Genomic DNA, 12558 nt, shown 5'->3' on the forward strand with positions numbered 1-12558 from the left:
TCCCGGCATGGAGCCTGCTTCTCCCTCCTCCTGTGTCTCTGCCTCTCTCTCTCTCTCTCTCTCTCTCTCTCTATGTCTATCATAAATAAATAAATAAATCTTTAAAAATAAAATAACTTCTACAAAAATCCATGCTAAGGGTTATTACTTCACCAGTATATGTATGTGATAAACAGTTGATGATAGACTTCATAATCTCTGTAATATAATATAGTGGGTGTAAACTTTGCAAGAAAATAATTCTTACAGGGGATCAACAGCATGACAGCAACAGATTATAGCAACCTTACCACGTGCCATTTTCCCATCTGGCATTCATCCATTTTTCAGCCCTCTCTCCCATTTTACTCTTTTATTGGGTAATGTTAAATGAAATCTTAGTGTCCAAAAATAGCATTTAGCAGCATTCCTACAATAATACTTAAGTTACAAATCTCATTCTTAATTGACGTAAAATTGGTATATAACATATAAGTTTCAGGTATACAACACTTTATTTGTATTCATCTCAAAATGATCACCTCCAGAAGTTATTACTATCTATCACCATACATTTGACTTCCTTCACCCATTTTTCCCACCCCTCAATCACCTACCCTTGTAGTAACCCTTACAGTACCACAACTACCCTTGTAGTAATCACCAATGTTTTCTGTGTATGAGTTTGTTTTTATTTGTTCTGTTTTTTTAGATTCTACATATAAGTGAAATCATACTGTTTCTGACTTTTCTCCTTCTGACTTAGTTCACTTAATACCTTCAAGGTCCATCCATGTTGATGTTATCTCTTTTCATTCTTATAGGCTGAGTAGTAGCCCATTATGTATATACACCACAGCTTCCTTTTTTTTTTTTAAGATTTTATTTATTTATTCATGAGAGACAAACAGAGAGAGAAAGAGAGACATAGGCAGAGGGAAAAGCAGGCTCCACACAGGAAGTCCAGTGCGAGACTCGATCCCAGATTCCAGGATCATACCCTGAGCCAAAGGCAGAGGCTCAACCACTGAGCCACCCAAGCATCCCTACACCACAGCTTCTTTATCCATTCATCCACTGATGCACATTTAGGTTGTTTCCATGTTTTGGCTATTGTAAATAATGCTGCAATGAACAACAGGCTGCATATATCTCTTTGCATTAATGTTTTTATGTTCTTCAGATATATGCTCAGAAGTGGGATTGCTGGATTGTACGGCAGTTCTATTGTCAACTTTTTGAGGAATAGCCATATTGTCTTATATAGCAGATGCACTAATTTATATTCCCAGGATTTTATTTACATACTAGGGTTCCCATTTCTCCACATTCTCTCCAACACTTGTTTTTTCTTGTCTTTTTGAAAATAGGTAATCTACCCATGTGAGGTGATATCTCACTGTGGTTTTGATTTGCATTTCCCTAATAATTAAAAAAGATGAACATCTTTCATGTGCTTGTTTGGCCACTGATTTATCTTCTTTAAAGGAATGTCTATGCAGACCCTTTGCCCATTTTTTTAAATTGGACTTTTTGTTAAGTTGTATGAGTTCTTTTCATATTTTGGATATTAACCCCTTATCAAATATGTAATTTTGGCAAATATCTTCTCTCATTCTGTAGGCTGTCTAATCCTTTTAATGATGGTTTCTTTCACCATGCAGAAGCTTTTTAGTTTGATGTACTTCAACTTGTTTACTTTTGCTTTTGTTTCCCTTGTCTTTGGAGTCAGATTCAAAAATACATTGCTAAGACTGATGTCAAAAAGCTTACTAACTGTTTTCTTTTAGGAGTTTTATGGTTTCAGGTTTTACATTCAAGTTTTTAACCCATTTTCAGTTAATTTTTGTGTACAGTATAAGACAGTGGTCAAGTTTCATTCTTTGGCATATGGCTGTTCAGTTTTACCAATACCATTTATTAAAGACTCTGTCCTTCTTCCATTTTATGTTCTTGGCTCCTCTGTCGTAAATTAATTGTCTATATGTGAGTTTATTCATGGGCTCTCAATTCTATTTCATTGATCCATGTGTCTGTTTTTATGCCAATACCATACTGTTTTGGTTACGAGAACACAAATCTCATTTCAACAAACAGAAAAGTCACCCATAGTTCACAGAAAATAATCTGAGTCTTTAAAAGCAAGACAAAGACATAGCATTGGTAATGGTTTATGTATATCAGCAGAAGCCAGGGAGTGAATATAAATTTCTCCTTCATAAATTTTTCTACAAGTAGTTAGATTAAGAGATTCAACTTTGGGAGGAAAAAAAAATCACTGCTGGCATCAGAGTGAAGGATGAATTCAAAGTGGGAAAAGTTAGAAAGGTATTAAGACAGAATCAACTGATTGGACATAGTGACTAAAGGAAAGGAAAGTGCCTAAGATGACTAGGGTTTCTGGCTTGGGCATCTGGATGGCTCAGATGGTATTCATCAAGTCAGGGAATACTAAATGAGTTACCAGTGGAAGGGACAATTAAGTGGAAATGGAAGGTTGGTTAGACATATAAAAATCAATCTAATATATTAATAGAATAAAGGTCAATCCTAAAAAAAAAGGATAAAGGTTAAGAAAAACCCACAAATGTTCATCTCAACAGAGAAGATGCATTTGACAAAAATCCAACCCCTTTTGTGATTAAAACAAACTACGAATTAAAGAGCATGTTTTCAACCTGAAAACGGGCATCTATGAAAACCCACAGCTGTTATCACATTTAATGGTGAAAGCCTGAAGGTTCCCTCTCTGAGTATAGGAACAAGACAATGATGTCAGCTCTTGTCACTTCCATCCAACACAGTACTGGATATTCTAGCCAGGACAATTAGGCAAGAAAAAGAAACAAAAGGGAGAGGTAAAACTATTTCTATCTGCAGGTAACGTTATCTTGTATACAGGAAATCCTAAAGAATCACAAACAATAATAAAATAAATCCCCAGTAAAGCTAGTAAATGAGTTCAGTAATATGGTAGGATATAACATCAATATAAAATATCAATTGTATTTCTGCACACTAGCAATGAACAATCTGAAAATTACATCAAGAAAGCAGTTTCACTTATTTATCATCAAAAAGAAGAAAGTATTTAGGAATAAATTTAGCAAAAAAGTACAAGACTTGTACACAGAAAAGTACAAAACACCATTAAACAAAATTTAAAAGATATAAATAAATGGAAATATACAATCTTTCCAAGCTTGTAAGATTGTTAAAATGGCAATACTTCCTAAATTGATCTAGAGGTTAAAACCAATCCATGCCAAAATACCAGTTGCTTGTCTTGAAGACATTACCAGCTGATTCTAATTTTTTTAAAAATTTATTTATGATAGCCACAGAGAGAGAGAGAGAGAGAGAGAGAGAGAGGCAGAGACACAGGCAGAGGGAGAAGCAGACTCCATGCACGGGGAGCCTGACGTGGGATTCGATCCCGGGTCTCCAGGATTGCGCCCTGGGCCAAACGCAGGCGCCAAACTGCTGCGCCACCCAGGGATCCCACCAGCTGATTCTAAAACACAGAATAGCTAAAACAATCTTGAAAAAGAACAAAGTTGGAAGATTCACACTTTCCAATTTCAAAACTTACTAACTTACTATAAAACTAGAGTAATCAACACAGCATGGTACTGGCATAAGGACAGAGGTGCAGATCATGAAACAAAACAGAGTTCAGAAACAAATCAATGAAAAAAAAAAAGAAACAAATCAAAGCATTAATGGTTAACTGACTTCTATAAAAGGTGGTGCTAAGATAATTCAAAGGGGAAGATGGTGCTAGAACATCTGAATATCCACAATGTAAAACAAAGAATCTGGATCCATACCTTAAACCATATACGAAAATCAATTCAAAATGTGAGAGCTAAAATAATAAAAGTCTTAGAAGAAAACATGGGCATAAATCTTACTGACCTTGGATAAAATAATGGTTTCTTAGATAAGACACCAAAAACAGAAGTAATAAAAGAAAATGTAAATGAAGCCCATTTTACTTTTACTTTTTTTTGAAAAAGATTTTTATTTATTTATCTGAGAGAAAGGGTGAGAAAGAGAGTACAAGTAGGGGGAGCAGTAGAGGGAGAGGGAGAGGCCCCACTGAGCAGGGAGCAACTCACAGCTTGATTACAGGACCCTGGGACCAGGACCTAAGCTAAAGGCAGATACTAAACTGACTGAGCTACCCGAGCACCCCTCAAATTAAAAACTTATGTTTCAAAGGACAACTACAAAAACACAATACACAGAATCGGGGAACATAACTGCAGAGCATAAATTTGATAAGAGACTTCTATCTGTAACATATAAAGAACTCAACAAGAAAACTACAAATAATCCCATTTTTTTATTGAAGTTCGATTTGCCAACATATAGCATAACACCCAGTGCTCATCCAGTCAAGTGACCCCCCTCAGTGCCCGTCACTCAGTCACCCCATTCCCCCACCCACCTCCCTTTCCTCTACCCCTTGTTGGTTTCCCAGAGTTAGGTGTGTCTCATGTTGTCACCCTCACTGATATTTCCCACTTGTTTTCTCTCCTTTCACCTTTATTCCCTTTCACCATTTTTTATATTCCCCAAATGAATAAGACCATATAATGTTTGTTCTTCTCCAACTGACTTACTTCACTCAGCATAATACCCTCCAGTTCTATCCACGTTGAAGTAAATGGTATAACCCCATTTTTTAAGTGGACAAAGGCTGTGAATAAACATCTACCCAAGGAAGATAAAAAGAGCACATGAAAAGATGCTCAACATCATTAGCCAGTAGGAAAATGCAAATCAAAATCAAATCAAATAAAAATGCAAATCAAGGGATCCCTGGGTGGCGCAGCGGTTTAGCGCCTGCCTTTGGCCCAGGGCGCGATCCTGGAGACCCGGGATCGTATCCCATGTCGGGCTTCCGGTACATGGAGCCTGCTTCTCCATCTGCCTATGTCTCTGCCTCTCTCTCTCTGTGTGTGACTATCATAAATAAATAAATAAATAAATAAAAATAGTATATTCTAAAAAAAAAAAAAATGCAAATCAAAATCTCAATACCACTTCCATGATCAAAAAGATAGTGTATGTATGTGTATACATATATACACATACATACATATAATACATATAATACACGTAATTTATGTTATTATATCAAATACTGGCAAGGATATGAAGAAAATTTAACTTTCAAATATTCTATAGGACTGAAAATGATACAGGCCCCTGGGATATGGTTTGGCAATTCCTCAAAAGCTAAACATAGTGTTATCATATGATCTAGTAATTCTACTCCTAAATTCCCAGGAAATGGAAACATAAGTCTACACAAAACTTATACACAAATGTTCCCAACAGCATTACTCATAATAGCCAAAAAGTGAAAACAACCCAAATGTTCCTCAACTGAAGAATGGATAAAATATGCATATATCTATGCAATGAAATATTATTTGACAATGAAAGGAAACAGTCCTGATATATGTTACAACGTGAACAAACCTTTAAAGTATTTACATTAAAAAAGACAGCTATATAAGGGCCACATTATCATTTGAATCCACTCTGATGAAATGTCTAGAATAAGCAAATCCATAAAGACAGAAGGGAAGACAGAGTGGGCACATATTTAGATTTATAACAAACTGCCTTTTTCCCAAAGTACTTGTACCATGGTATACCTCCAAAAGGTATGCAAGTTGTCCACATTCTAATATTTGAGGTCATTAGACTTTTTTATTTGAATCTTCCTAATGAATAATACTGACTAATGTTTCTTATAATCTGCTCAAGTCTTCTAGCCATCTTAATTAGGCTGTCTTCATAGTTTTGAAACTATTTTATGTATTCTCAGCACAAGTCTCTTTGTTCAACATGTAATTTGCAAAAATTTTCTCCCAGGCTGCAGCTATTCTTTTCACTCTCATTATAGTTCATTTCAAAGAGCAGACATTTTTTACTTTTTTGAAGTCCACTTCATCAAATGTTTTTGTTTTATAGACCATGCTTTTGCACAACCAAAGATAGTAATAAAAATTGGCTCTTAAGTTTCCTTCTAAAAATCTTTGTAGTTTTAGGTTTTTAAATTGAAATCTATCATCCATTTTGAGTCAATTCTGTATAGGTTTGGTTTTGCTTATTTTTTCATATGGATATCCAATTTGTTCCAGCACTGTTTATCGAAAATACTATTTGTTCTCCACTGAGTTGTTCAAGTACCTTTCTCAAAAATCAATTGACTCTATGTTAATTTGTCACAAAATGTACCTTATAATTTTTTGTACCTTATGATTTTGTCCCACTAATCAACATATTTACCCTTTCACTAATACCACACAAATTACTGTTTTATAATAATCCTTAAAATTGAGTGAGTCTTCCACTTTCATTCCTTTTCAAAACTGTTGTGGATATCCAAATGCTTTGTCTTCCCTGTAAATTTAGAATCAATTTGTATAACCTAAATACCCTGTTGGGACTGGGGATTAGGTAAAGTCTATAGATCAATCTTAGAAGAACTGACATCTTTACTATATTAAGTCTTCCAATCCATGAACATAATGTATTCCTCCATTTTAAGTTGTTTTTCTAGCTTCATTTTATAGTTTTTAGTATACAAATCCTGCATAGATTTTGTTAAATTCATGCAAGATTGTTTTTTGAGTTCTTATAAATGGTATTTTTTTTAAAGATTTTATTTATTTGAGAGAGCATGCACACACAAGGGAGAGCACAAGTGGGGGGAGGGAGGAACAGAGGGAGTCAGACAAGCAGACTCCCGCAGGGAGCCAGGCTTGTGGCTCCATCCCAGAACTCATGACCTGAGCCGAAGGCAGACGCTTAACCAACTGAGCCACCCAGGCGCCTCAAATGGTACTGTTTCAAAATTTCAGTTTTCAGTTGTTCATTCAGTTTTCAGTTGTTCATTGCTAGTATGTAGAAATACAACTGATTTATGCATGTTGACCTTGTAAGTTATGACCTTCATAAATTCACTGACTAATTTTAGGAGTAGTGTGTACGTGCTGTAGATTATTTGGAAATTTCTATGTATACAATCAAATAGAGAAAATTTATTTCTTCCTTTCCTCTAAGCCTTTTATTTCTATTTCTTGCCTTATTGCACTGGATAGATCTTCCAGTACAATGCTGAATTAGGAGAGGTAAGAAAGGACATCCTTATCTTTTTCCTGGTCTTAAGGAAAGCATTCAGTCTCTATTAAGCATGTTAGCTGTAGCTTTTTTATAGATGCTTGTATGGTTGAAGAAATAGTCTTCTAAGTTTGCTAAGCATTTTAAAATACATGAACAGATACTGAATTTTGTCAAATTTTGTCAAATTCTTTTCCTGCATTTATTGAGATGATCATGATTTTCCTTCACTAGTCTCTTAATACAGTGAATTACTTTGATTAGTTTTCAAATATTGAACACGCCTTGTATTCCCAAAATGAACCCCTTGGTCATAATGTACTATTCTATTGATGGATTTTCTTTATTATTGAGAATTTTTACATCTATGTTAATGAGGAATAGTGGTCTGCAATTTCCTTTTCCTTCTACTGTCTTTGTCTGAACTTCATAGAGTAAAGTAATCCCAGCCTCACAAAATGAGTTGGAAGTATTCTTTCTTAATCTATTGTCAATTAGAACTGTGTGGAATTGGATTATTCCTTCTTTAAATATTTAGCAGAACTACCATGGAAACCATTTGTACCTGGGGTTTTCTTTTTTGAAATGTTTCAAACTACAAATGCAAGTACTTTAATAGTACTTGCATAGATAGATAATAGATATAGGGTTATTTATAGATATAGGGTTATTCATAGGGTTATTCATAATACCTATTTCTTCTTGGTAAGTTATGATAGCTTGAATTTTTGAAAGGAATAGTCCATTTCATCTTAAGTTGCCAAATATCTCTATGTATAGTTGTTCATAGCATTCTCTTATTATCCTTTTAATGTCTTTAGGTCTACAGTGATAGCTTGATGAATATTGATAATTTCTGTCTTCTCCTTTTTGTTCTTGGTATCCAGCTGGAAATTTATCAATTTAATCAGTCTTTTCACAAAACTAGCTTTTGGGGGCTCCTGAGTGGCTTAGTTGGTTAAGTGGCTATTTCTTGATTTTACCTCAGGTCTTGATCTCAGGGTAATATTACATTACTGATCTGAAATCTTTTTTCTTTTCAAATACATGCATCTAAAAACTATAAATTTCCCTTGAAACAATGCTGTAGCTGATTTTCACACATTCTGATATGTTGTTTCTATTTTCATCCTGCTTAAAATATTTTGATTTCCCTGTTTTCTCTGAGTTGACTCTTATTTCATTATGTTCGGAGAACATATTTTGTATGATTTTAATTCTTTTAAGTTTGATGAGGTTTGCTTTATAAGACATGACCTATACTGTTGGTAAATGTTCCAAAGGCATGTGAAAAGAATGTGTATTCTGTTATTATTGACTCAGGCTGGTTGCTATGTCATGAATAATAAAGTTCTTTAACTCTGTCCCAGGAATTTCATGACCATGCTGACATCCAAGAAACAGTAAAAAGGCTAACTTATTCATATGAAAAGGGTGAAAAATATATTCCAGCCTGTTTCCTATGCTGCTATGACGTATTACCACAAATTGAGCATCTTGACACAATGCAAATTTATTAACTCAAAGTTGCAGGGCAGAAATCCAGTTACAGCAGGTTTCTCTGCTTAGAGTCTCACAAGGCCAAAATCAAGGTATCAACCCAGCTTATTTCTGGAGTCTGAGGATGAAGAAGCTTCCAGGTTCATTCAGAATGTTAGCTGAATTCAATTCCCAGTGGTAAAAGGACTGACGCCTTTGTTTTCCCACTGGCTGTCAGCTGAGAACTTCAACTTCCCTAAAGCTCCCTGCATTTTTCATTATATTGGCACTTACATCTTCAAACTAGCAACTCAACAATGGGTCCCTTTTCAAGTTTGGAATCTTTATGACTTCTGCTTCATCTCTTCTGATTCCAGCTGGAGAAAGCGAACTGTTTTTAAGGGTTTGCATGATTAAATTAGGCCCGTCTGGATAATTCAGGACACACTCTTCAGACCCATACCTTAATTTTACCTTCAACATCACTTTTGGCATTTAACAACAATATTCACAAATCCCAGGGACTAGGGAGTGGGCATCTTTGGGGGATTGGGGGTGCAGGCGAGCACAATCTGGCTACCACACACTTAGATATTGAGTTCACTAGGAAGTTCTTCCATTTTTATATTTTTCAATTCTAAATATTCCATTTTTCTACAGCTTCTACCTCTTTACTGAGAACTTGTAACATTTCATTTGTTTCAAGAGCATTCCCCTCTACTTCATGACACAGAGTTATAACAATTGCTCTAAATTCTTTAATAGTTCCAACATTTATATCATCTTGGGGCTGATGACTGTTGTCTTTTTAAGTTAAGATTTTCCTAATTCTTTGTGTGATAATTTTGATTTATGTCCTAGACATTGAGAATATTGTGTTATAAACTCTGGGCCTTGTTAAAAATCCTCTAGAGAATGTTGATTTTTTTTGTTGTTGTTTTTTGTGTTTCAGCAGGCAAGCAATTGGGTTAGGTTCAGAATCCATGTCCCAATTCTCCTGTGAATCCAATGTTAGAATTTTTAAAACCTCTGTACTAGTACTACATGTACACACCACAGGGGCCAATCTGAAATCTGGACGATTGCCATTTAGTTCTCAAAGCCTTTGGTATGCTATTTCAAATTAGTTTCAACCACATGCAGTGTAACAGTGAGTCTGGGACATCAACTATAACTCTTTTAAGATCCCTTTCTTGAGCTCCCTGCTCTCCATAAACTCCCCCACTCTCCATTTCCCAGGGGCTCTTCTTCATTGTACAATGACTAGAAGTCCAGAGTATGAACCTCTGTACATTGTCATGCACGTCCTACAACTGGTTCTGACTCTGGGCAAAACGTATTTGGCCTATATTTTAAATGATTTATGAGATTACTGCATTGTGAGAGTTCTTGATTCTGGATATGATTATTTTCTCAATTATATGTTCCATACATGTTTCCCAGTTTGTGAACTGTCTTTCCTTCTTTTTTTTTTAATTTTTATTTATTTATGATAGTCACTTAGGGAGAGAGAGAGAGAGAGAGGCAGAGACACAGGCAGAGGGAGAAGCAGGCTCCATGCACTGGGAGCCCGACGTGGGATTTGATCCCAGGTCTCCAGGATCGCGCCCTGGGCCAAAGGCAGGCGCCAAACCGCTGCGCTACCCAGGGATCCCCGTCTTTCCATTTTCTTAATGGTATCATTTAAAGAGCAAAAGATTTTAATGTTTTAAAGAAACTTTTTATTTTGGACTAATTTTAGATTCATAAAGTAACAAAAATAGTACAAACAGTTCTCTTATATCCCTCACCCCACTGCCCTAATATCCCTAACCCCACTGCCCTAATCTTGCACAACCTTAGTACCATGATCAGAAAGAAGAACTTAACATTAGTACTCTACCACCCTCCAAACTATTCAAAATTCACCATTTTTTTAAGTTTTTTTTTTTTTTTTTCTGTTTCATGATCCTATCCAGGATCCCAGGCTGCATTTAGTTATTTCTCATTAGCAACTTCAGTCTCTGTAACAGTTCCTTTGATCTTCCTTGTGTTTCATCATGGTCACTTCTGAAGAGTACTCATCAGTTATCTTATAAACTGTCACTCAATTTGGATTTGTAACATGTTTTCCCATGACTGGAGTAAGGGTATATATTTTTAGCAAGTCTACTGCAAAAACTGTATTTGTTCTTCTCGCTGAATCCTATCAAGGAGTTCATCAATTAAGGATGTCAATATGTATTAATACTGATGATGTGTACTTCAATTCCTTGGATAAGTTGGTGTTTGCAGGGTTTCTTCACTGCAAAGTTACTACTTTGTAGTTTCTCTTTGTAGTCAATATGCATTTTAGGAGAGATGCTTTGAGCCTAAACAAAACCTGTTTCTCCTTAAACTTTCACTCACTAATTTTAGCATCCATTGCTAGCCCTTGCCTGAAATAGTTAATACTGTAATATTCAACTTTTGTGATCCTCTTATTTCCTTTTCTTTTACATTAATTGGAATTCTACCATCAGAGAGAAATATCTTTTTTTTTTTAATTTTTATTAATTATTTATGATAGTCACAGAGAGAGAGAGAGAGGCAGAGACACAGGCAGAGGGAGAAGCAGGCTCCATGCACCGGGAGCCTGACGTGGGATTCGATCCCGGGTCTCCAGGATCGCGCCCTGGGCCAAAGGCAGGTGCTAAACCACTGCGCCACCCAGGGATCCCTCATATGGTATTTCTATTTTTAATTTTTTGAGGAACTTTCCTACTGTTTCCACAGTGGCTATACTAACTTACATTCCTTTTTCTCCATATCCTCACCAACACGTGTTATTTCTTGTCTTATTTATTTTAGCCATAGGAAGAACTATATTTGATATCTTATTTGTTTAATCCATTATTTTTAAAATTTTATTTATTAATGAGAGACACAGAGAGAGAGAGAAAGAGAGAGAGAGAGAGAGAGACAGAGGCAGAGGGAAAAGCAGGCTGCATGCAGGGAGCCCGACATGGGACTCGATCCTGGGTCTCCAGGATCACATTCTGGGCTGAAGGCAGCGCTAAACTGCTGAGCCACCGGGGCTGCCCTTAATCCACTATTTATATCAGCTGAATTCACAGATATTCAAGGGTCAATAACAAATTTTTTCTGTAAAGTGACAGACAGTAAATACTTTAGGCTTTGCATGCCATACAACCTGTATTACAACTACTCAACTCTGCTATTATAATGTTAAATCAACCATGGACAAATATGTAAACCATGCATTCTCAATGGGAGCAATATTACTTCAATGGGGTTTTGTAAAAATTGGTCCTTGTGTGAAGGTCTCACTATTTTTATGAATAAGCATAGATACAAATATGGTACATAGATTAATATACAGTATATCTGTGGTTACAGAATTTTGTCATGTGTTGGGGCAATTAAGGGAAAAAAATACTTAAAAGGGCTTCTTAGAGGGACTATTAAAAAAAGGTTGCAAAAAAAGGGGTACCTAGGTGGCTCAGTTGGTTAGGTGTCTGACTTTTGATTTCAGCTCAGATCATGATCTCAGGGTTGTAGGATCTCTCTCTCTAAAATAAATAAATCTTTTTTAAAAAGTTTGCAAAAATGTTTGTTTTCCAGTAACATCTGATTTACAAAAATAGGTGGCCCACAGTCTGTTGTTTTGATAATTCCTGTTTTATACTATGGGTTAAAATTCAATACTATAATTATTTATCTTATAGTTCAAATGTTCCATCTTTGACCTTCAGGAGATCCTTCAGGTTGGCTCCCTTATTTTTTCAACAAGCCACCATCTCTTCTGCATTTACCTACTTTGAGGCACCACAATATATTCAAGGCTCATCTAGTACTCTTCCTGCTGCAGTCCTGTAATTAACTGCTTTTCTAGGAAGCCCTAGTTTCTTTTATTGGAGAATGGCATTTAGAGAACAAGATCTGGGGAGTCAATGTGGTCATTGTTACTGGAGTGTT

General features: G+C 35.7%; 2 protein-coding genes across 14 annotated transcripts in view; one reads left to right on the forward strand and one right to left on the reverse strand.

Moving 5' to 3' along the window:
- Positions 1 to 12558, reverse strand: part of EML5 (EMAP like 5) — a 183566-nt gene that overhangs the window by 154422 nt on the left and 16586 nt on the right. The gene's annotated exons all lie outside the window — the stretch shown is intronic.
- The window catches only part of TTC8 (tetratricopeptide repeat domain 8), a 204525-nt gene that overhangs the window by 91785 nt on the left and 100182 nt on the right, over positions 1 to 12558 (forward strand). The gene's annotated exons all lie outside the window — the stretch shown is intronic.

This window comes from Canis lupus, chromosome 8 (assembly GCF_003254725.2).
Source record: "Canis lupus dingo isolate Sandy chromosome 8, ASM325472v2, whole genome shotgun sequence".
NCBI classification, from domain to species: Eukaryota; Metazoa; Chordata; class Mammalia; order Carnivora; family Canidae; genus Canis; species Canis lupus.